This window comes from Alligator mississippiensis, chromosome 16 (assembly GCF_030867095.1).
Source record: "Alligator mississippiensis isolate rAllMis1 chromosome 16, rAllMis1, whole genome shotgun sequence".
In the NCBI taxonomy this organism is placed as follows: domain Eukaryota; kingdom Metazoa; phylum Chordata; order Crocodylia; family Alligatoridae; genus Alligator; species Alligator mississippiensis.
Genome location: NC_081839.1, coordinates 15,229,347 through 15,252,750, shown reverse-complemented (window position 1 = coordinate 15,252,750; position 23,404 = coordinate 15,229,347). Strand labels below are relative to the sequence as shown.

Below are 23,404 nucleotides of genomic sequence, written 5' to 3'. Positions count from 1 at the left end.
AAGTTTTTACCAGGTTTTTACATTTAAATTATTTGCAACAGATCAGGTATCTTGGAAGGAATGGTCTAACATTTATGTAACTGTTCAATGAATCCTGGGGGTTCAAATGTTTAAAAGAATGGACAGTGTCCTTCTTTCTGCCTTTTGTCACTCATAAAAGTTGCAATTTCCCATTGTCAAGGGTTTTCCACATACCAGTACAAAATTGTGACAGCATTTCACAGTGCATTGGTGTCAGTCAAAGTTTTCTATCTCTGCCTCTCTTGCACACAAATACTGGCTATTGGTAAGTGGGTAAATTTTCCAAATGCTCTTAAGTGACTTAGAAGCACAAGTCCCACTGATTTTTATCTGAATCCCACCTTCACTTTCTGGACTCAGAGCTTGTGCCCCTAGGTCTTCTGGATGCATTTGAACATTCTACCCTCTACTTCCAGTAGGTAGAGTAAAAAAGGCAGAACAGTCCTACTAAGTAGTATTTTTGCATTTTGCAGGGTTCTTTTAAAATTGAAATAAACTTTTAAATAATTGGGCTGTGTGAAGCTTCAGGCGCTGATTCTATTTGGAGTAGATTTGCCCCAATTTGGTGGCCAAATCTCCAAGTTTGAATTGAATTAAGGGACGTATTAAAAGTACTGGATCAATTTGAAGCTCTCCAAATAGATTCAGCAAAAATTTCATAGAATCATAGAAGTAGGGTTGGAAGGGACCTTGTAGATCTTCAAGTCCGACCCCCTACCTACGCAGGAGGAAAACTGGGCTCAAATGACCCCAGTCAGGTAGGCATCAAGCCTCTTCTTAAAGACCCCCAGGATAGGAGCCAGCACCACTTCCCTTGGAAATTGGTTCCAGATCCTAGACTCCCTAACTGTGAAGTTGTTCTTACGGATGTCTAAACTAAACCTACTCTCCAACAACTTGTGGCCGTTATTCCTTGTTATCCCGGGGGGCACTAGGGGAAACAAGGTCTCTCCCAAACCCTTCTGGTCCCCGCTAGTGAGTTTATAGACAGGCACCAGGTCCCCCCTCAGCCTTCTCTTGTGAAGGCTGAACAGGTTCAGGTCCCATAGCCTCTGATTGTAGGGTATGCCCTGCTGTCCCTGGATCATGTGGGTGGCCCTCCTCTGGACCCTCTCCATGTTGTCCACATCCCTCTTGAAGTGGGGTGCCCAGAACTGGACACAGTACTCCAGCTGCGGCCTGACCAGTGTCACGTAGAGGGGGAGGATCACCTCCTTGGACCTACTTGAGATGCACCTGTGGATGCACGATAAGGTCCAGTTAGCTCTGCCAACCGTGACCTCGCGTTGTTGGCCCATGTTCATCTTGGAGTCACTGATGACTCCAAGATCCCTTTCTGCCTCCGTGCTCTCAAGAAGGGAGTTTCCCCATCTTATAAGTGTGCTGCTGGTTACTACTGCCCAAGTGCAGCACCCTGCACTTGTCCGTATTGAAACGCATCCTATTTTGTTAGCCCACTCTTGCAACCTATCCAGGTCTTTCTGCAGTCTTTCCCTCCCTACTAGCGTGCCCACCTCACCCCAAATTTTGGTATCATCAGCAAATTTGAACAGGTTGCTTTTCACCCCATCGTCCAAATCACTGATAAAGAAATTGAACAGTGTGGGCCCAAGGACCGAGCCCTGGGGGACTCCATTGCCCACTTCCCCCCAGGTCTAATATGACCTGTCCACCACCACTCTCTGAGTATGACCCTTCAGCCAATTTGCAATCCATCTGACCGTGTAGGCATCAATGCTATAGTCGCCTAGTTTTATAATGAGGATCGGGTGGTCAGTCTCAAAGGGCTTGCTGAAGTCCAGAAAGACTACATCCACGGCGACACCTGCGTCCAGTGCTTTTGTGACCTGATCATAAAAGGCAATCAGGTTGGTCTGACATGACCTGCCCCTCATGAAACCATGCTGGTTGCCCTTGAGCATCATCCCCGATGCCAGCCCATCACAGATGGGCTCCTTGATGATCTTCTGTGACAGGTAGCCCACTCTAGGCCAACCTTAATGTGGCCCGCACACCTGTTCCTGGGGCAACCGCCCGCCTACTCGTCTGCCATGCCTTGTTATTACTTAATTGGTGTTAATTAGCAGGAGGCTGCCCTTGTACTACCCCGCTGCTAGGGACACTATTTGCAGCTCCATTTCCTCCCCTACACCGCAGTCCATACCTCGCCGATGGAATAGCTGTTGTCTCAGCTCTATCACTATCTGGCCCCTTCCTGTTCTCTCTCGGGCCTTTCTTCCTTTGATGAATGCTCCCTCTGGTGCTAGGGCTCTCTCCGGCCCTCTCTCACTCTGTGCCCTCTTCTCTGGGGCCTTATCTACAATGCTGCCCCCTATCTGGGGCTCTCCGTGCCCACACTTCGACTCCTCAATTATGCTGCCCCATATCTGGGCCTCATGGTGCCCAACTTGGGCTTCCTAATAATGCTCCTCTCTGGGGCTGGGGTCTATGTACCCCATACGCTGCGCCCCTACTGGTGCTGGGGTCCCCACACTACTGTGGGTCCCCTACCCCTACGAGGCCTCTTTCAACCCCTAATAGCCTCACCCAAACCACCGGTTCTAACAACAACAAAACACAAGCCCCTGGGCTGTAACATAAATTAAAGCCGCCTGGCTAAAATAACATTGCTCAAGCATCTTACAATTGCCATAAGCTGTACCTGTGGTCAGGCTTCTTCCTGCACCCTGGCTTACGGCGCTCCTGCCTCTCTGGCTGCTGGCAGGAAACTGGCTCTGGCCTCCTGTCTGTGCTTTTATATAGGAGTCAGGCCCTGCCCCTTTCCATCAGCTGACCTCTGGGTTGCCCTGGCAACCCACAGCTGGGCTCCTTATTCCCTGCTAGGGCTCTTTCCCTGGCAGTTTCCCCTCTCTAGGAGCAGGGCACCTCAGTGCTCTCTGACATCTTCTGAAAGAGTTTCCCCAGGATTGAGGTAAGACTGATGGGCCTATAGTTGCCCGGGTCCTCCCTCCTGCCTTTTTTAAAGATGGGGACCACATTGGCTATCTTCCAGTCATCTGGCACCTGGCCCGAGCACCATGAGTGCTCGTAAAGCCATGCCAAGGTCCCTGCAATAACCCCTGCTAGCTCCCTCAACACCCTGGGGTGGAGAGCATCTGGACCTGCTGATTTGAACACGTCCAGCCCCTCCAGAAGCACTCTAACCTGGTCCTCCTCAACGTTAGGTCTGGAGGCATTCCCTTCGAGTCCATCTTGAATCATGGTGAGGGGGTCCTGGTCCCTGCACAAGAAAACGGAGGTGAAGAATTTGTTAAAGAGGTCTGCTTTCTCCTCTGGCACAACCACCAGATTGCCCAGCGTATCTTGCAGGGGCCCCACGTTTCCCGGTTCCTTCTTCATCCTCCTTATATATTTGAAAAAGGACTTTTTATTATCTTTGATCTTGCACGTTAGTCCTAGCTCTATGTCCACCTTAGCTTTCCTAACAACCCCCCTACAGGCCCGAGCAGTGGAGGTATACTCCTCTTTGGAGATAGCCCCTACCTTCCACTGGGTGTACACTGCCTTTTTGGCAACCAGGCATTCCCGGACGTCCTTGGTGAGCCAGGAGGGCTTTGGGGCACTCTTGCCCCCCTTGCTTCTTGTTGGGATCATCACCCCTTGGGCCCTGAGTATCGTCTCCTTAAGGAACGACCACTCATCTTGGGCAGTGAGTTCCCCTGCCCTCGAGAAGCCCAGTGCCTCTCCCAGGAATCTCCTCAACTCATTGAAGCTGGCCCTCTTGAAGTCTAGAGCTACTGCCTTGCTGCAGACCCTTGATACCCTGCGCTGGATGATGAATTCCAGCAAGCGATGATCGCTATCACCCAGGTGGTCAAGGACCTGGAGCCCCCTTACCAGATCATTGCTTGTGGCTAGGACCAGGTCCAACAGGGTATTTCCTCTGGTGGGACTGTGCACCTCCTGGGTTAAGTGGAGGTCCTGTATCTCGGCCAGGAACCTTCTGAAATGGTCCGACCTGGCTGACTGCTCCTCCCAGCAGATGTCCAGGTAATTTAGATCACCCATGACAACTACATCCCTTGCCTTAAGTCCCTCTGCAAGCTGGCCTGAAAATTCCCGGTCCAGCTCCTCCCCTTGGTTGGTGGGTCTGTAGTAGACCCCCACCATTAAATCCCTCTCCCTACGACCCCCTTGTATCTTGACCCAGAGCACTTCAGCTTGCCCCTCCTCCAACCCCATTTTGCTGGCAGAGCATGTGTATTGCTCTTTGACATAGAGCGCCACACCCCCTCCTTTCCTTCTTTCTCTATCCTGCCTGTAGAGCCTATAGCCCCTAATGCTAACTACCCAGTCATGGGATGATTCCCACCACGTTTCTGTAAGCCCTACTATGTCTGGGTTTGAACTGGCTATTCTGAGGGTGAGTTCCTCCTGTTCGTTCTCCATACTACGAGCATTGGTATATAGGCATTTAAGGCCTTGCATAGCTGCACGTGCCACCCCCCGATTAGGAAGACTATCTGGACCTCTGTTTCTTACCTGGGCACTCCATGCATTTGTCACCTGTCTTGCTCGGGTGGTGTCTCCATGACTTCCTGCGGCCCCCTCCCCCGGCAAGGCTAGTTTAAAGCTTGCCATACAAGATCAGCCAACCTGAAAGAGAAGACACACTTGCCTTTAGGAGAGAGGTGAAGCCCATCCCGCCCCAGCAAGTCCCCCCCCGAAAGCATGGGTCATTATCTAAGAATCCAAGGCCCGCCTGGTGGCACCAACTCTGTAAGCACCAGTTGACCTCGCCAATGCAGGCCTTGTGTCGTCATCCCTGCCTACTCACCGGAAGAAGAGAGGAGAATACACCTGCACCCCCATCTCTTTAAGCTTGGCCCCCAGAGCCTTGAAGTCCTTCATAATGCGGTCAGGGTTGCCCTTGGCTGCGTCATTCGTTCCCACGTGGATGACAACCATGGGGTACTGGTCTGCATGTCGGATGTAGGCCAGGATCTTCTCTGTGATGTCCCAAACCTGAGACCCAGGCATAAATTCATAGATTCATAGATGTTAGGGTCAGAAGGGACCTCAATAGATCATTGAGTCCGACCCCCTGCACAGGCAGGAAAGAGTGCTGGGTTTAGATGACCCCAGCTAGATGCCTATCTAACCTCCTCTTGAAAACCCCCAGGGTAGGGGAGAGCACCACCTCCCTTGGGAGCCCGTTCCAGACTTTGGCCACTCGAACTGTGAAGAAGTTCTTCCTAATGTCTAGTCTAAATCTGCTCTTTGCTAGCTTATGGAAATTATTTCTTGTAACCCCCAGGGGTGCCTTGGTGAGTAAAGCCTCACCAATTCCCTTCTGTGCCCCCATGATGAACTTATAGGCAGCCAAAAGGTCGCCTCTCAACCTTCTCTTGCGGAGGCTGAAGAGGTCCAGGTGCCCTAGTTTCTCCTCATAGGGCTTGGCCTGCAAGCCCTTAACCATACGAGTGGCCCTTCTCTGGACCCTCTCCAGGTTATCCACATCCCTCTTGAAGTGCAGTGCCCAAAATTGCATGCAGTATTCCAACTGCGATCTGACCAGCACCCAATAGAGGGGAATTATCACCTCCTTGGTTCTGTTCGTCATGCATCTGCTGATGCACGATAAAGTGCCATTAGCTTTTCTGATGACTTCGTCACACTGATGACTCATGTTCATCTTGGAGTCCACTAGGACTCCAAGATCCCTTTATGCTTCCGTGCCACCAAGCAGGTCATTTCCTAGGCAGTAGGTATGCTGGACATTTTTCCTCCCTAGGTGCAGCACTGCATTTCTCCTTGTTGAATTGCATTCTGTTGTTTTCTGCCCATATGTCCAACCTGTCCAGGTCTGCTTGTAGTTGTTCCCTGCCCTCTGGTGTGTCCACTTCTCCCCACAGTTTTGTGTCATCCGCAAACTTGGACAGAGTACACTTCACTCCCTCGTCCAAGTCGCTGATGAAGACATTGAAAAGTATCGGTCCAAGGACCGAACCCTGCGGGACCCCACTGCCCACACCCTTCCAGGTCAATACCGACCCATCCACTACGACTCTCTGGGTACGACCCTCTAGCCAATTCGCCACCCACCGGACTGTGTAGTCATCCACATCACAGCCTCTTAACTTGTTCACCAGTATGGTGCGGGATACCGTATCGAAGGCCTTTCTGAAGTCTAAGTAAATGACGTCAACCCCTACTCCTGCGTCCAGGTGTTTTGTAACCTGGTCATAAAAAGAGACTAGATTAGTCAGGCATGATCTACCTGCTACGAACCCATGCTGGTTTCCCCTCAGCATAATTTGTCCTGCCGGGCTCTCGCAAATGGGAGCCTTGATAATTTTTTTCAAAGACTTTGCCAAGGATGGAGGTGAGACTGACTGGCCTATAGTTGCCTGGGTCCTCCTTCCTCCCCTTCTTGAAAATGGGGACCACATTGGCCCTTTTCCAGTCCTCCAGGACCTGGCCTGTGTGCCACAAGTGTTCAAATATTCCCGCCAGTGGCTGTGCAATGACGTCAGCCAGTGCCTTCAGTACCCTCGGATGGAGCTCATCCAGGCCTGCCGACTTAAACGCATCCAGTTCCTCCAAGTGCCTCTGCACCATCTCAGGGTCTACGCTTGGTAGTCTGGTGCCCTGCTGCTGCCTCTCTACAATCCCAGTGAGAGACTTGTCTTGCCCCTCGCTTAGGAACACTGAGGCAAAGAACTCATTGAGGAGTTCAGCCTTGTCCCCCCTGTCCGTCACCAATTGCTTATGCCCATCTAGTAGAGGTCCTATTCCACCCTGGGCCTTCCTTTTACTCCCTATATATCTAAAAAACAATTTTTTGTTGTCCTTAACTTGGGATGCCATCCTCAGCTCCATGGTAGCTTTGGCCTGTCTAACTGCCTCCCTACAAGCGCGAGCAGAGGAGGTATACTCCTCTTTAGTAATCTCTCCCCGTTTCCACTTTTTATATGCCCCCCTTTTAGCCTGTAGACTGCTCTGGATTTCTCTGGTCAGCCAAGGAAGCCTCTTGGCCCCTTTCCCCGTTTTTTCCTGCATTGGGATCATCTCCCTCTATGCCCAAAGGATCATTTCCTTAAGGCACAGCCACACTTCCTGGGCTCCCAACTCTTTAAAGCTCTTACTCTGCAGTGCGTCCTTGACTAAACGCCTGAGTTCATTGAAGTCAGCTTTCCTAAAGTCTAGCACTTTCACCCTACTAGTTACCTCACCTGCTCGACGTCTTATGGTGAATTCTATGATTTGGTGATCACTGTCCCCCAGGTGACCACCGATCTGTAGGTCTCCTACCATGTCATCCCCCGTTGCCAATACCAGGTCCAGTAAGGCATTCCCCTTAGTGGGACCATGTACTTCCTGCGTCAGATGGAGGTCCTGTACACAGGATAGGAACCTGCGTGAACGGTGGGACTTTGCTGTCTGCATCTCCCAGCAGATGTCTGGGTAGTTTAGGTCCCCCATGACTACCGCCTCCCTAGTTTTTATGGTCTCCGAGAGCTGCCTCAGGAGCCCCAAATCTAGTTCTTCCCCTTGGTGTGGGGGTCTGTAGCAGACCCCTACCACCAAATCCCTTTCTCCTTGACCTCCATGTAACCTAACCCATAATCCTTCTACTTTCTCCTCCTCTGATTCCTTTTTGATAAGGGTCGATGTATATAGCTCATTGACATAGAGCACCACCCCTCCCCCTCTCTTCCCCACTCAATCCTTTCTGTACAGCTTATAGCCCTCAATGTGTACCACCCAGTCGTGGGAAGACTGCCACCAGGTTTCTGTTAGCCCTACTAAGTCTTAGGTGTTTTCTGCAAGCAGGAGTGCTAGTTCATCCTGCTTGCTCCCCATGCTTCTAGCATTAGTGTATAGTCACTTGAGCCCTGTGACTGGCGCCTTTGTTTCCCCCCGGCTCTGATGCCCAAAGGGCCCCTTGTTGCTTACCTGCTTATTACTTACCTGTGGTGTAGTGCTGGCCGCCCCATGGATTGCAGGTTCCCGATGTTCTCCTTCTTCAGGCTGGGCTGTCCTTGTGGGTGCCAGCTGGTTTGGTAGTCCACAGCTTCCCCCGCCCTCATCATCCCTTCCCCCCGATGAGCCTAGTTTAAAGCCCACCGGAGGAGCACGCCGGCATTTGCGCGGGCGTTCACGCCGGAGGGCGGGCCGGGAGGGCCAGGAGTGGGACTCCTGTAGGGGTAGGGCGTAGACACTGCACAGGTCTACAAACAGTAGCTTGTAGAATGGTGTCTACGAGGAGTGCTGCTAGGGCCTCTGCCCAGGGGGACAAGGCTACCCGGGGCAGGTCTGAGGCCTCCTCCCAGACCGAGCCCATGGGGGAGCTGGTGTCCCCCTACCTCCTGGCCTGTGGGGTATCCCCAGCAGGGCCGGGGGGGGCAGAGATTGGGGGCCCCCACACCTGTCCGGCAGGTGCCCGTCTTAGGGCTCTGGAGGCGCAGGTGAGGGAGCTCCGGGAGGAGGTTAGCAGGCTGAGGGGGATCAGGGAGGTGGAGGATGAAATTGATAGTTATTTCCTTTCCCTGCAGGCCCAGGCACCAAAGGAAGAAGCACCCCGGGGAATACCCTCCACAGCAGAGTGGAGATGGAAGGGGAGGAGGAAACCCTTGGGCAAGAAGAAACACCACGTTCTTCACACTCCAAACAGTTCAAGAGATCCACGATGACCCAGAGGAGGAGGCGACGAGTGCTCGTCATAGGAGACTCCATCCTGAGAGGTACGGAAGGACCCATCTGTCGCCAGGACCCCTCGGCACGAGAGGTATGCTGCCTCCCTGGAGCAAAGATTTGGGATGTGACGGAGGTAATCCAGGCCAGGATCAAGCCCACCGATTATTACCCCATGGTCCTAGTCCATGTGGGTACTAATGATGCGGCCAGGAGAACCCCCGATCACCTGATAGCGGACTACTGTGCTCTGGGTGGCGTGCTGAAGGAGTTTGGTGCCCAGGTGGTTTTCTCTTCCATCCTACCAGTGACCGGACGAGGAAGACGGCAGGAGAACTGCATCAGAGAGACCAACTGGCGGCTTCGGCAGTGGTGTCTCGAGGCAGGCTTCGGCTTCCTGGACAATGACCCGCACATCACAACGAGGGACACGCTCAGTTGGGATGGGCTTCACCAAAGGTAAGCGTGTGTTTTCTACTAGGTTGGCGGATCTCCTCCGGCGGGCTTTAAACTAGGCTCGTCGGGGGGAGGGGAGTATGAGGGCAGGGGAAGCTGTGGACCACCAAACCATGTGGCACCCACAAGGACAGCCCAGCCTGAAGAAGCCCATCCCAACTGAGCCTGAAGAAGGAGAACATTGGGAACCTGAAAGCCATGGGGAGGCCAGCACTACAGAACAGGTAAGAAACAAGAAGGTAAGAAACAATGGGCCCCATGGGACTCGGAGCGGGGGGGCAGCAAAGGCACCAGTCGCAGGGCTCAAGTGCCTATATACTAATGCTAGGAGCATGGGGAACAAGCAGGATGAACTAGCGCTCCTGCTTGCACTAAACACCTATGACTTAGTGGGGCTAACAGAGACCTGGTGGGATTCATCCCATGACTGGGCGGTACATATTGAGGGCTATAGATTGTATAGAAAGGACAGGTCGGGGAAGAAAGGGCGGGGGGGGGAGTTGCACTTTATGTCAGTGAGCAATATACATCAACCCTCATCAAGACAGAATCCGAGGTTGAGAAAGTAGAAGGATTGTGGGTTAGGCTACATGGGGGGCAAGGAGAAAGGGATTTGGTGGTAGGGGTCTGCTACAGATCCCCACACCAAGGGGAAGAAATAGATGCGGGGCTCCTGAGGCAACTCTCGGAGACCATAAAAGCTAAAGAGGCGGTAGTCATGGGGGATCTAAACTACCCGGACATCTGCTGGGAGACGCAGACAGCAAGGTCCCATCGCTCATGCAGGTTTCTAACCTATGTACAGGACCTCCACCTGACACAGGAGGTGCATGGTCCCACTAGGGGATTGCCATACTGGATCTGGTATTGGCAACGGGAGATGACATGATAGGGGACCTCCAGATCGGTAGCTATTTGGGAGACAGTGATCACCTTATAATAGAATTCAACATAAGACGGCGAGTGGGTAAGGTAACTAGTAGGGTGAAAGTGCTAGACTTTAGGAAAGCTGATCTCAATGCACTCAGGCCATTAGTCAAGGAAGCACTGCAGAGTAGGAGTTTTGATGGGATGGGAGCCCAAGAAGGGTGGCTGTGCCTAAAGGAAACGATCCTTCGGGCACAAAGCAAGACGATCCCCGAGCGAGGCAAAAGAGGGAAAGGGGCCAGGAGGCTTCCATGGCTGACCAGAGAAATCCAGGGCAGCCTAAGGGCCAAAAGGGGAGCACATAAAAAGTGGAAACAGGGTGAGATCACTAAAGATGAATATACCTCCTCTGCTCGTGCTTGTAGGGAGGCAGTTAGGCGGGCCAAGGCTACCATGGAGCTGAGGATGGCAACCCAAGTAAAAGACAACAAGAAATTGTTTTTTAGATATATTGGGAGTAAAAGGAAGGCCCAGGGAGGAATAGGACCGCTGCTAAACGGGCAGAAACAATTGGTGACAGACAGGGGGGACAAGGCTGAACTCCTCAACGAGTTCTTTGCCTCAGTGTTCCTAAGTGAGGGGCACGACAAGTCTCTCACTGGGGTTGTAGAGAGGCAGCAGCAAGGCGCCAGACTGCCATGAGTAGACCCTGAGATGGTGCAGAGTCACTTGGAAGAACTGGATGCCTTTAAGTCGGCAGGCCCGGATGGGCTCCATCCGAGGGTGCTGAAGGCACTGGCCGACATCATTGCAGAGCCACTGGCGGGAATATTCGAACGCTCGTGGCGCACGGGCCAAGTCCCAGAAGACTGGAAAAGGGCTAACGTGGTCCCCATTTTCAAGAAGGGGAGGAAGGAGGACCCAGGCAACTATAGGCCAGTCAGTCTCACCTCCATCCTTGGTAAAGTCTTTGAAAAAATTATCAAGGCTCACATTTGTGAGAGCCCAGCAGGGCAAATTATGCTGAGGGGAAACCAGCACAGGTTTGTGGCGGGCAGATTGTGCCTGACCAACCTAGTCTCTTTCTATGACCAGGTTACGAAACGCCTGGACACAGGAGGGGTGGATGTCGTATACTTAGACTTCAGGAAGGCCTTCGATACGGTATCCCACCCCATACTGGTGAACAAGTTAAGAGGCTGTGATGTGGATGACTGCACAGTCCGGTGGGTGGCGAATTGGCTAGAGGGTCACACCCAAAGAGTCGTGGTAGATGGGTCGGTCTCGACCTGGAAGGGTGTGGGCAGTGGGGTCCCGCAGGGTTCGGTCCTTGGACCAATACTCTTTAATGTCTTCATCAGCGACTTGGACGAGGGAGTCAAATGTACTCTGTCCAAGTTTGCAGATGACACAAAGCTATGGGGAGAAGTGGACACGCCGGAGGGCAGGGAACAGCTGCAGGCAGACCTGGGTAGGTTGCACAAGTGGGCAGAAAACAACAGGATGCAATTCAACAAGGAGAAATGCAAAGTGCTGCACCTAGGGAGGAAAAATGTCCAGCACACCTACAGCCTAGGGAATGACCTGCTGGGTGGCACAGAGGTGGAAAGGGATCTTGGAGTCCTAGCGGACTCCAAGATGAACATGAGCCGGCAGTGTGACGAAGCCATCAGAAAAGCCAATGGCACTTTATCGTGCATCAGCAGATGCATGACGAATAGGTCCAGGGAGGTGATACTTCCCCTCTATAGGGCGTTGGTCAGACCGCAGTTGGAGTACTGCGTGCAATTCTGGGCGCCACACTTCAAGAAGGATGCGGATAACCTGGAGAGGGTCCAGAGAAGGGCAACTCGTATGGTCAAGGGCCTGCAGACCAAGCCCTACGAGGAGAGACTAGAGAAACTGGACCTTTTCAGCCTCCGCAAGAGAAGGTTGAGAGGCGACCTTGTGGCTGCCTATAAGTTCATCACGGGGGCACAGAAGGGAATTGGTGAGGATTTATTCACCAAGGCGCCCCCGGGGGTTACAAGAAACAATGGCCACAAGCTAGCAGAGAGCAGATTTAGACTGGACATTAGGAAGAACTTCTTCACAGTTCGAGTGGCCAAGGTCTGGAACGGGCTCCCAAGGGAGGTGGTGCTCTCCCCTACCCTGGGGGTCTTCAAGAGGAGGTTAGACGAGTATCTAGCTGGGGTCATCTAGACCCAGCGCTCTTTCCTGCTTATGCGGGGGGTCGGACTTGATGATCTATTGAGGTCCCTTCCGACCCTAACATCTATGAATCTATGAATCTATGAGATCCACCAACCTAGAAAAGAACACACGCTTTCCTTTGGGGGACAGGTGAAGCCCATCCCAACTGAGCATCTCTTTCATCGTGATGTGCAGATCATTGTCAAGGAAGCCGAAGCCTGCCTCGAGACACCGTTGCCGAAGCCGCCAGTTGGTCTCTCTAAAGTAGTTCTTGTGTCATCTTCCATGTCCACTCACTGGTAGGACAGAGGAGAATACCACCTGTGCACCTCTTTCCCTTAGCACGCCGCCCAGAGCATGGTAGTCTGTCATCAGGTGATCAAGGCTTCTCCTGGCCGCATCATTAGTACCCACATGGACTAGGACCATGGGGTAGTAATCAGTGGGCTGAATCATGGCCTGGATCATTCCCGTCACATCCCGAATCTTTGCTTCGGGCAGGCAGAAGACCTCTCGTGTTGAGGGGTCCTGGCGACAAATGGGTCCTTCCATACCTCTCAAGATGGAGTCGCCTATGACGATCACTCGATGCCTCCTCCTCTGGGTCTGCTTGGTTTCCTTGACCTGTTTGGAGCGTGGAGAGTGTGGTGTTCCTTCCTACCCAGAGGTTTCCTCATCTCCTTCCATCTCCTGCAGCATCGCCAGGGCCTCATACCTGTTCTCCAGTTGGACTGGAGGAACTGGTACCAGTATGCTGCGTTCAGCCCTGGTCCTGGATGTGACCGTCTGCCACTCTGCTGTGGAGGGCACCTCCCGGGGTGCTTCTTCCTTGGGCGCCTGGTCCTGCAGGGAAAGGAAATCACTGTCAATTTCATCCTCCACCTCCCTGATACCCCTCAGCCTGCTAACCTCCTCCCGGAGCTCCCTCCCCTGCGCCTTATTTCTTTATTAGTATTTCCATTATATGGCCATAGGAGCCTATGGTTTACATTTGATGTTAAAAATGCTGGTGGTTTGTGGCTGAGGCTGTAGGGGTGGAGGAGGCCTCATTAGCACCAAGGGGCACCATGATAGAGGGCTCGAGAAGCCCTGCTGCACTAGGGCCACAAGCCCAAAGTCACTTGAAGGGGAGATAGGAGCCTTGAAGCCAGGTCCTAGCAGGTGGACTTAGGCAAAAGGTCCTAACTACAGAAAGAAGGGCAAAGCTGAAGAGGACTGAGGCCCCAACAGTCTGGCACCACAGGGACGCACAGCGTAGAAGAGCCAGCAGACCTGGTGTCACGGACAGCATGGAACAGAGGGCCTTGAGCCTGAGTGAGTTAGAGCTAGAGCCTCGGAGTCAAGCCCAATTAGTGGGTTTTGACTGACAGGCCTACCTAGAGAGAGAGAGGGTAAGCCCACAGCAGCTGAGACCCCCAACATAGAGAAAAATTTATAAAACCGTGTGCGAGGCATAGGGCACATCAAGGGGAGGTAGGAGCATGCATTTTTGTCCTTAAGGCAACATCTCATTATCCTACAGGTGGTGAGCCTGGAGTCTGTCTGGGAACCTGTGGGTCAGCCTCCCTCTTTCTTTAGAACCAAGTAACAGCAAGTTGTGGCAGGAGAGTAAAGAGGGGGGAAGCTGATCCCCAGAGAAGAGAAATCCAGCAAGACTTGGCGGGGACACACTTACCGGCATAAAAAAAAAAAAAAGCAGCCGAAGATGGCCCCCTGTCACAGGGACTCAATCAGTTCATGTGGGAAGCCATATGGTTTGCCTAAACCTGGGAAATCCCCATCTCCCCAGGAGCTTCCTGAACTTCCTTCCCTGGAGCCAGCCAGAAAGCACATAAACTTCAATTGTGGTACTAATAAAAGTTTCCTCACCACTGTCTGTCATCTTGTCTTCCAAGCGGTGCTTTGTTGTGCTGTCTCTCCCCTGCCAAGCTAGGCTCGAGGGTCACAGCAAAAACCAGCTGATGGGCTTCTCTTGGGCTCTTTGTGTCTCTCTGGCTGTCTGGCTTGGGGAGGGGACTGTGGGAAGAAATGCCCCATGATGAAAGTCATTTGATTGCAGTTGAGCCTTTCTCTCTGAACCAGAATACACTAATTGGTCAACAATGAATGCCTGGAAATTCAAATCCCCTAGCCAAGCACAGGCCCAGCATATGGTCTGATCAGAGTGTTAGGGTGACAATAATTTGGATTTTGGGAAACACTGGATTTTGGGGAGCATTGAATCTGCAGCTGAATATAAAGGCTTTTTCCTGTGTCTCAGCAAAATTGCTGGTCACAAGGTAGAATAATATATTAAGACTAACATTGCAAATGCTTAGGCAAGCAGTTTTCTAAGCAACATCATAGTGTTAGATCCCATTGTGTAAGAAGAACAAGATGCAGCCCACCAGCTATCGTCAGGAGATAAGACAGAAGCCAAACCTTGGAGATGGTGCTGAAATCAGCAAAAACAAGATGAACCAGCAAGTAACTGAGAGTACCTGAGTTCATGGCCTTACACATGCGCTCTTAGCAGAGAGGCATGTAAATGAATGAAATACATAGGCAATTCCATGCAAATGAAGCAAACAGTAAACATAGATGGAGCTTGAAATGGGAGGAGAAATGGGTGGAACAGGAGGAGGGATGAAGGCAGGAGAATGCTAACAAGTATGAACCAAGGTGTATAAAATGTGAAAAGAACTGTTGTTCGAGGCTGCTCCCCTAGTTTCATGGGCTGTGTGTCTGTGAGGGAGCTCACCTGAAGCTGTCTCCATTCTGAATAAAGTTGTTGTGAGCAATGTGTGCTGGTGTTTGCTCCCTGCTTGCTCTGGCTAATGAGTAACAGGACCCATGAGCAACTGGACCATCGTTTCCCTGGTCATTGGGCACCGCATGGAGTCGGGGTCTAACACAGAGTATCTCTGACAACCCTGGCAGTTCCAGATAGTTTTGGATATTTGAGATTGCAAATAGTGGAATTGTGGGAATCCTCGTGCTGGCCATGCTTTTCAGGCAGTCCATGCATCAGCATCATCTGCTGCCAGCCCTGATGGTGTTCTACCTGGAGGACAATGATATTGCTGTAGGCATTGTGCTGGCCATGCTACATGATGTGCAAGATGGTATCACTGAAGCCATAGCTCTGTGTTCCCAATATTAGACATCACTGAGGCACTGGGATTTATCTGTGAGCTTGAACTGGTGGCAATAGCTTGTGCTCAGGACCTGGAATGTCTAATAACGGAGGCAGAATTTTAGAATGTCCTATGGCACATTCATGGATCTTTGTACCAAGCTGCACCCCATACTCCAGCACTAGGACATCAGGCTTTGATGCCCTATGTCCATGGACAGATGCATTGCAATGGTCATTTGGAAGCTAACAAATCCTGGTAGCCTCTGGTCTATGAGCAACCAGTTTGGTGTGAGGTGCACAACTGCAATGCTGGCTGTGAATGAAGTATGCCAAGTTATTCTACAGAACCTAGGGCCTTGGATTCTCTGGCTTGGGGATAACAAGAGGTGATTGCTCACTTTGAGCATTGGAACTTCCCAAACTGTGTGGGGGCCATTGATGGGGCCCTGTGATGAAGGCAGCTAAGTGGGCTAAGATCTAACCTACAGTTCCAGCGGCTAGCACTTTGGGAGGCTCACTGTGGGCAGGCTTTACTGTAAATAATTCTTGTAAATAGCTCTCTATGTAGCATATCTATATGCCCTTTTCATCCCAGGGGCAGATAGCAGTCTGGGCCTGGCAGCAGGCTACACAGACTGCTGCCTAGTTGGTTCACCATGACTTAATGTGGGATGCTTGTCCCCAGGTTAAGACTCTAGTTTTGTAAATGTTTTGTCACAAGCATGGCTGACTGAGCCTGAGGAGAATGAGTGAAACTGTGAGAGAGCTGGGGAGAAAAAAGGGTCCCGGGATATATAGACAATAGGAATGGTCCTTTTGGGCAGGACAGAGGGAACTAGAATGGCACAATAAAGATTGTTTTGTAGCTGTGCTACTTGGGACATTGGCACTCTAATAACCATCTTCTTTTAAAGGGAAAAAAACACCCTCCCTCCTTCCCAGGACCTGACCGAAAAGAAGGAGCTCCCAAAGGTGGGTGTGCTCTGGATCACTGAGGAAGCCAGGGCCTAAGATGAGCCAAGGTCCAAAAGTCAGAGGCTTGCCCCTTGTGAAGCCATGCGAGGCTTGGCTGCAATGGTTCCTCTCAGAAGAGGGAGACTGAATAAAGCTGCTTCTTTGGGAAGTCACAAGTAAGAGTTTTCCCTTCCCTTCTGAAAAGGGGCAGGTTGATACTTTATTTTTCATGACAGATACACACTGCCATTTTGTGCCCCTCTCCCCCACATGCCTCAGGTTACATCAAGCACAACAGTGTCTTTTTAGTCACTGTACAGGAAGTTGTGGACCACTGGGACCATTTCACCAATATTAGTGTTGGGCAGTTTGGGTGGGTGCATGATGACCAGGGATCCTGGTTTTCTCTGATTAAAAATAAATTTTTGGATTTAAAAAAAGTAACCTAAAATCCACATTATTCTATTATTAAAATGAAATACCACTAATATACAGATATATATATAGCAGTGTTTCATTTTAATCATGGAAACGTGGATTAAGGGTTCCTTTTTTTAATCTGAAAATTGGAGATTTTTTTATCAGAGAAAACCAGGATCTCTGATGATTGACTGGGCATTTAGGAACTCTGGCTTCATGGAAATGATGGAATGGGGGAAATTCACCCTTTGTACTCCCACTATAGACTTGGCTAGCCTGTCCATTCCCCACCGATCATCGGGGATCTAGCATACCTGTTCCTTCCATGGCTCATGAAGCCATACACCAACTAACTGGTCCTCAGGAAGGAGAACTTTAATTATTGACTCGGCAGCTGCTGGCTTCACAGATTGTAAGGGGCTGGAAGGGACCTCACAAGATCATTGGGTCCAGTTCCCCTGCACTAGACAGGAAAGACAACTGGGGTCAGGTGACTCCAGCGAGGTGACCATCCAGTCTCCTCTTAAAGATTTCCAGGGTAGGTGATTGCACCACCTCTGGAGGCAGCTTATTCCACAGTCTGGACACCTTGGCTGTAAATAAGGCTTTCCTAATGTTGAGTCTGAAACGGTCTTCCAGGATTTTGTGGCCATTAGTCCTGGTTTTCCCCAAGGGTGCCCTGGTAAACAGTTGTTCACCGAGCCCGTGGTGTATTCCCTTGATGTAGCGGTACTTGACTAATAGTCAAGTCCCCTCTCAGCCTTCTCTTGTTTAGGCTGAAGAGGTCCAAGTCCCTGATCCTTTCCTCATACGGCTTGCCTTGCAAGTCTCTGATCATATGGGTGGCTCTTCTCTGGACTCTCACAAGCTTTTCCATGTCCTTGTTGAAGTGTGGCACCCAGAACTGGACACAGTACTCCAGCTGCAGTCTCACCAATGCTGAGTAAAGTGGAAGAATCACTTCCTTGGTTTTACATGAGATGCATTGATTGCTGCATGCCAGAGTATTGTTTGCTCTGCTAGCTACAGGATCACACTGACAGCTCATGTTCATGCTATGGTCTATAATTACCTTTAGGTCCTGTTCAGTCATGGTGCTAGTCAAATTGGCACCACCAAGCCTGTAAGTATGTTTGGGATTGTTTGTCCCCAGATGGAGCACTTTACACTTCTCTGTGTTGAACCTCATCTGGTTCTGATCCATCCAACTCTCCAGCCTGTCCAGGTCCACCTGTATTTGCAGCCTATTTTCAAACATGACCACTCTCCCCTATAGCTTGGTGTCATCAGTGAAGTTGGCCAGTGAGCTCCACACTGATAAAGATGGTGGTGGAGTATGCCTTTGGGTGCTTAAAGACATATTAGAGGTCCCTGGGGGGGGGGGGGGTCTTCCTTGAAATCCATCTCAGCAGTGTTCCTACCTTTGTGGCTGATGCTTGTATTCTGCGCAATTTATGCAAGGCAAAGATGAAAGCCTTCCTGGACACTAGGACACCTCCAGGCAGTGGACCTGGACCAAGTTCAGATGGTGCTATGATGAAGGTGTACTCCAGGTTTGTCTTCTTGGGTAGACTTACCATGAGGACACTCTTATCAGAAAAGCCTGACCACTTTATGGGGCAAGAATGTGCTGCTGCATGATGTGTGGCAGGGGGACTCAAGCAGGGGGCAAATAAGCATTTGTTAATCTTCTTTGAAACTTTTGTTCTCAATAGATATCTTTCATTCCAACAGGTGGGCTTGATGCTCCATGTTTTGGGGTAATTGGGAGTGCAGGGTGGGAGGTGTTGGGAGCTGCATTGGGAGAACATGAGGAGCTGGGCGGATGGCTTGGCCTGGGCATGAGGCATGGGAACCTGTGGGGAAACTGAGGCACCATCCTTCAGAGGGCTGAATATAAAATGGTAGGGGAGATGGGAACACTTGGGAAAGCATGACAGGTGTTTGGTTGGGCTGCCATGGGCCACTGTGTTCACTGGTGCATTCCCATCCTGGGCTTAGAGGGCTATTTCTTCAGCTTGCACACTGTGGAAGACTTGTTAATTGCTGGCTTTGTGATTTATTGTTCATATCTCCATAGCAACCCTCTCCCCTCCCCCTCAGGCTAGCTACAGCTTGAGTCAGAAGAGGGAGGGTGGGCAGGGAAAAAACCAGCCACATCCTGGCAGGGAAACTTCCATAAGGAAGGCTCCAAGCTGCAGGGATGGGGATGCTTGGCAAAACATAAGAAATGCTTGGCTGGGTTGGTAGGTGCATAGGAACCTGTGGGGTAACTGAAGTGCATTCAAGGCCTCAAGCTAGGCAGAGGATGCAATGGGAAAGCTGTGGAGAAGGAGAAGCAGGGGCAGAGGGCAGAGAGGGAAAGGAAAACAGGGCACAGGCAGGTTGGCAAGAAACACACAAGGAGCTCATTTCAGTGCAAACAGTGAAAACTTTATTTATTTTCCAATAAAACCATGCATGTGCAAATTGCAAACTAGTGCAGACTGTTAACTGTGGTGCAAACTCCAATATACCGTGCAATCATAACAAGTGCAACCACAACATAGACACTGCGCTGACTACTATTTCCCCTGATGGCTTGGAATGCTGTGGCATGGCAGCATGTCGCTTCAGTCTGAGGTGAGGGGTTCCAAGCAGCTTGAGAGGTCCATCTGCATGAGCAGGTTTTCTTACTCTGCTGCTAGGGACTGACTCAGGTCACCAAAGCATAGCAGTTGTTTTTGACAGCTCTTCCCCACTGCTGGGGGACAGGTATCTGGTAGGCTGCTGGCATGGGCAACTGGTGCCACCTTAGTCAGAGGGGGCATGTGCTCCCCCCCAGCAACCAGTCAGTGACCAGGGTGGGGGTCCCCCAGTAGCCAATCTCATCGACTTGGGGGGGGGAAGGGAAGGAGTCCCCCACAGCAAAACTTACTGACCAGTGAGGAGCCATGCTGCTCCCAAAAACAGCTGACCAGGGGGTCGGGTGACCAGAAATGCCGAAGAATAAGAGGGAAGGAAAGAAGAACAACAGGGTGGCCAGAGGTAAGAGAGCCATAGTTGCTGTGGCTATCCTTGGAGAGAGGACCTTGATCAGTCCTGGTGAACCCCTGAGGAATGAGCAACCAGAGGAGTGGCTGCCCTTGAAGAATGAGCAAATTAGGAGTTAAGGGCTTCTTTTAGTTTACATTTTGGGGCAGCACTGAACAAGCCCCAGTAGTGGCCTGGGCAGGGCTTCCAGTGCCAGATGGGGATTTAAGTTCCAACAGAGTGGGGAGCGTCCAGAAACAGGGCACCTGAGGTCTGAGCAGCTTTGCTGCTACACTGCAAAGTCAGCTTAGGTTCCCATACTGTGGACATGGAGTAGGGCCCTGGGCAGCTAGAGCAAAAGTATCCAGGAGAAGAGGTTCCTGGCCAGACATGCATCTGGGAATATGCCAACCTTGCAGATGCACCCCAGTGTGGCCAGGAAAAACTACTTCACAGTCAGGGTGTCCAGACTGTAGAATAAACTCCCTTCAAAGGTGGTGCAGTCACCTACCCTGGAGGTTTTCAGGAGACTACACAGTTACCTCGCTGGGGCAATCTAACCCCAGTTGTCTTCCTGCCTAGAGTGGGGGGGGGGTAGACCCAATGATCTGCAATGTCCCTTCCAGCCCCTAACAATCTATGAATCTATGAAACTAGATTAGGCCTGGGGCAGGGGCAGGATCCCTATGGCTTGCTGTGTGTGGGGCTGTATGAAGCTTTACCTTGCTTGGGCTGCTGGCTGAGACAGCTGTGGCTTTCCTCCATAGTCATCTTTATTCCTCAGATGGCTGAAGCAGAAGCAACTTAGAGGCTGACAGGGGAGTGAGTGCTGTGCTAGCTGGGTGAGCCCAATTGGCTGGCTGGGTGCCAGGGAGCTAGTTCAGAGTACTGACCGCTGCACCCCCAAGCTCTGTTCCCCTGGTCCTTATCCACTGGAGCCATGGGGAAAGCTGTGGTGCCCTGCAAACGCAGTCAAGCTGCTGGAGAGAGACAGCACCAATTTGAAGAAAAGAAGCCAGATGAACTGTGCAGAAACTTCAATTAATGCTTCAAGTGAAGTTCCTGCACCCTATGCCTGGTTCTGGGGAAGAGATGCAGACAGCACAGTCCCTGGCATGGGAGAGTGGGAGAAGTCCTGGAGAGCCAACCATCTCTGAAAAGCTCTGGGAGCCCCTAGCCCTTATCCCCTAGCACCCAACCTATGCCTGCCTGACCTGAGAGCAATGAGACATAATAGTAACCTTCAATTACCCATCAAGTCAGCAGCAGGTAATTTATTTTTTCCCATGGTTTCCCATTATTTTTCCCCATCCTGGAGGCTGGCTGGGAACAAGAAGGGGCACAGCAATGTCCAGGAAGGGGTCTGGGAGGGCCCAGGGGAGAAACAAGGTTGGGAGGGACTAGATCAGGAAAGGGGCAGGATCCCAGGGCTTGCTGTCTTGGGAGTTATGCCACACCAGGCCATTGCTATGGGATAATGGGTGGGAATGTAGGATAGTCTTTAAATTAAGTGGCTAATCCTTGAATAGGCCTGACTAGCTATTGACCCATACACAATTCCCTTGGGCAATGCATGGGTGCAATAGACATAACCCATGCATTATGCACAAACACAGTACTCTCATTCTCCTGGTCAACTTGTTGGGGTAGGGGGAGGGCATCAGCAGTGAATGCAAGCCCAGCACCTAGCTAAACCCAGCATCCAAAGGCACCTGTGGGCATTGAGCAGGTGCCATAGGTGTTACTATCACTCCCTGACATATACCCTGACACTCTTCTTACTTGTCTGCTATGCCTTGATGGAAAAATAAAGATGATAAGAAAAGAGCACAGTTTGGGGTGTTCTCCTTAAGATGCCTTGGGATACTGTCTGGAGTCTTTTCACAGGGCTCCTACCACCCCTTCACTCTGCCCTGATCACACCTGTGCTGTCTGGACCTTGATGTCACTTTGGGTGCTTCATCCCTCTTTCTTCATCTACTGGGGTCTCATGGTCACAAAAATTCTCTGTTTTCTTCTTTTCCCACCAGCAATATCCCTAGGGAGATGACATTCTGCTGCCCTCCCTCTTACTGGGCTGTTTGCTTCACAGCCCCAGTGAGGGTTAAACGATAGTCCTCTGTGCACTGGCCCTTTAAATCCTCAGGGTCACAGCCATCAGGATCCCTTAGCAATACAGGCAGCTGTCAATCATTTTATTGTTGGCTGCCAGTCCTCTTCCCTGAGTTCCCCTCTGCCCCATAAGGAAGTTTGAGGAAGTCCCCGCAGGTCCTCACTTCAGCTCCTCCAGCCTCTTTGCCCTCAGGCAGACCTTTCCACAGCTCAGCACTCACCCAGGCCATCACTCACCTGCTCCTTCAGGATGTCACTCAGCTTCTCCAGCTTCAGTGATGAGTACCTGCCTCCAGTGTTGCTCGGCTTGTCACCTTTGCTTCACCCCTCATCGCAGCCCTATCCTCTCTGGCTGGCCCCTGCCCTGAGAGCAATCTGTCTCTTCCTCCCTGTGTGCCTTTTACCTTTCAGCTCCTTCCCTGGGGAGTCAATCTACCCAGTCCCTGCTTCCATGTGTGGTCCTGCAGGACTTTGTTGGGAACACCTGAGTTCCCTGGTCTGTCATTGTTCTGCCTTTCCTGCTATGGTCCAGCTGCAGGTAAGTTTTCTTCTTTGATTAGGATGGCACATCCCCTTTTCCCCTGTAATAGGCACTCGATCTGGTGCCCTGTTACAGCACCCATTCCCAAACTACAGTCCAGAGACCCCCCAAGCTATGAGATGCCCCATAACCCCATCTCCCTAAAGTCATGTGATGTCCACCTCCCAAGGCTCCTGAACACAATACCAGCCACTTTTTCCTGCAGCCCAGAGTTGCTGAGACTTACTGGTTTCTGGGTTCTCTGTGTCCATCTAATCAATTGCAGTGTCATCCAAGCTGTCCCCATCTTCTCCAGTGTTGCTCTGGATCTCAGTTTTATGCACAGGATTCAAGATCAGGATTACAGCCTGAATGGAAAACAAGTCCTTGGAACACAGGTGGTCATGCTCTTGCTCTTGCTTTTGCTCTTGCTATTGCATGGCAGCAGGCAGATGCTGGGAGGCTGTCTTATCAGTCACTGTCTTCATCGTGCTCATGGCACCAAACCAGGACCAAGGATGTGCATTGCATGGTTTGTCAGAGAACAACAGCATGGTCCTTTTCAAGGATGTTGGCCAGCTCCTTATGGTAGGGGATCACAGTTCTCACTGAACCTGACATTGTTGATCTCCCTGTCATGCATGTACAGCAGTTTTAGGGACTTAATTTTGGTGCGGATCTGCAGCCACTCTCAGTGGTACCTCCAAGCCACTATCTGAACTGCAATTTGCTCATAGACTTCCTGGTTCTGTCTATTGCTCTTTGTGCCCTTGTCAACAGTGGCAATGGCAATCTCCTCACCTTGGATAGTGATGAAGTCCAGCACCTTACTGTGACTCTAATTTGACGGGCACCAAGGGAGTTCTGGGTGGAGGCATCCTTTGGCTCATTCTTTGGTGAAGGTGGGTAGATTGGATGTACTAAGAAGGTAAGACAGCTTGCACTATATTCTCTGCTGGCCATATCCTCTGCTGGCTGCTTGCACTGGTTGCACAGGGTCATACCCCTGGGGAGCAGAAAGAGGAACTGGCTTGGTGCCAGTACCACCCTCTGGGCAATCTGGTTCAGGGTAT

At 51.2% G+C, this 23,404-nt stretch overlaps 1 long non-coding RNA gene across 1 annotated transcript; it reads left to right on the top strand.

The window, feature by feature from the left end:
- Nucleotides 1–8,950: 8,950 nt before the first annotated feature.
- On the top strand, nucleotides 8,951–14,950 carry LOC132246548 (uncharacterized). Its single transcript, XR_009457921.1, has 3 exons — nucleotides 8,951–9,138; nucleotides 9,265–9,359; nucleotides 13,718–14,950. It is a non-coding gene; the product is annotated as an uncharacterized LOC132246548 (long non-coding RNA).
- Nucleotides 14,951–23,404: the final 8,454 nt, after the last annotated feature.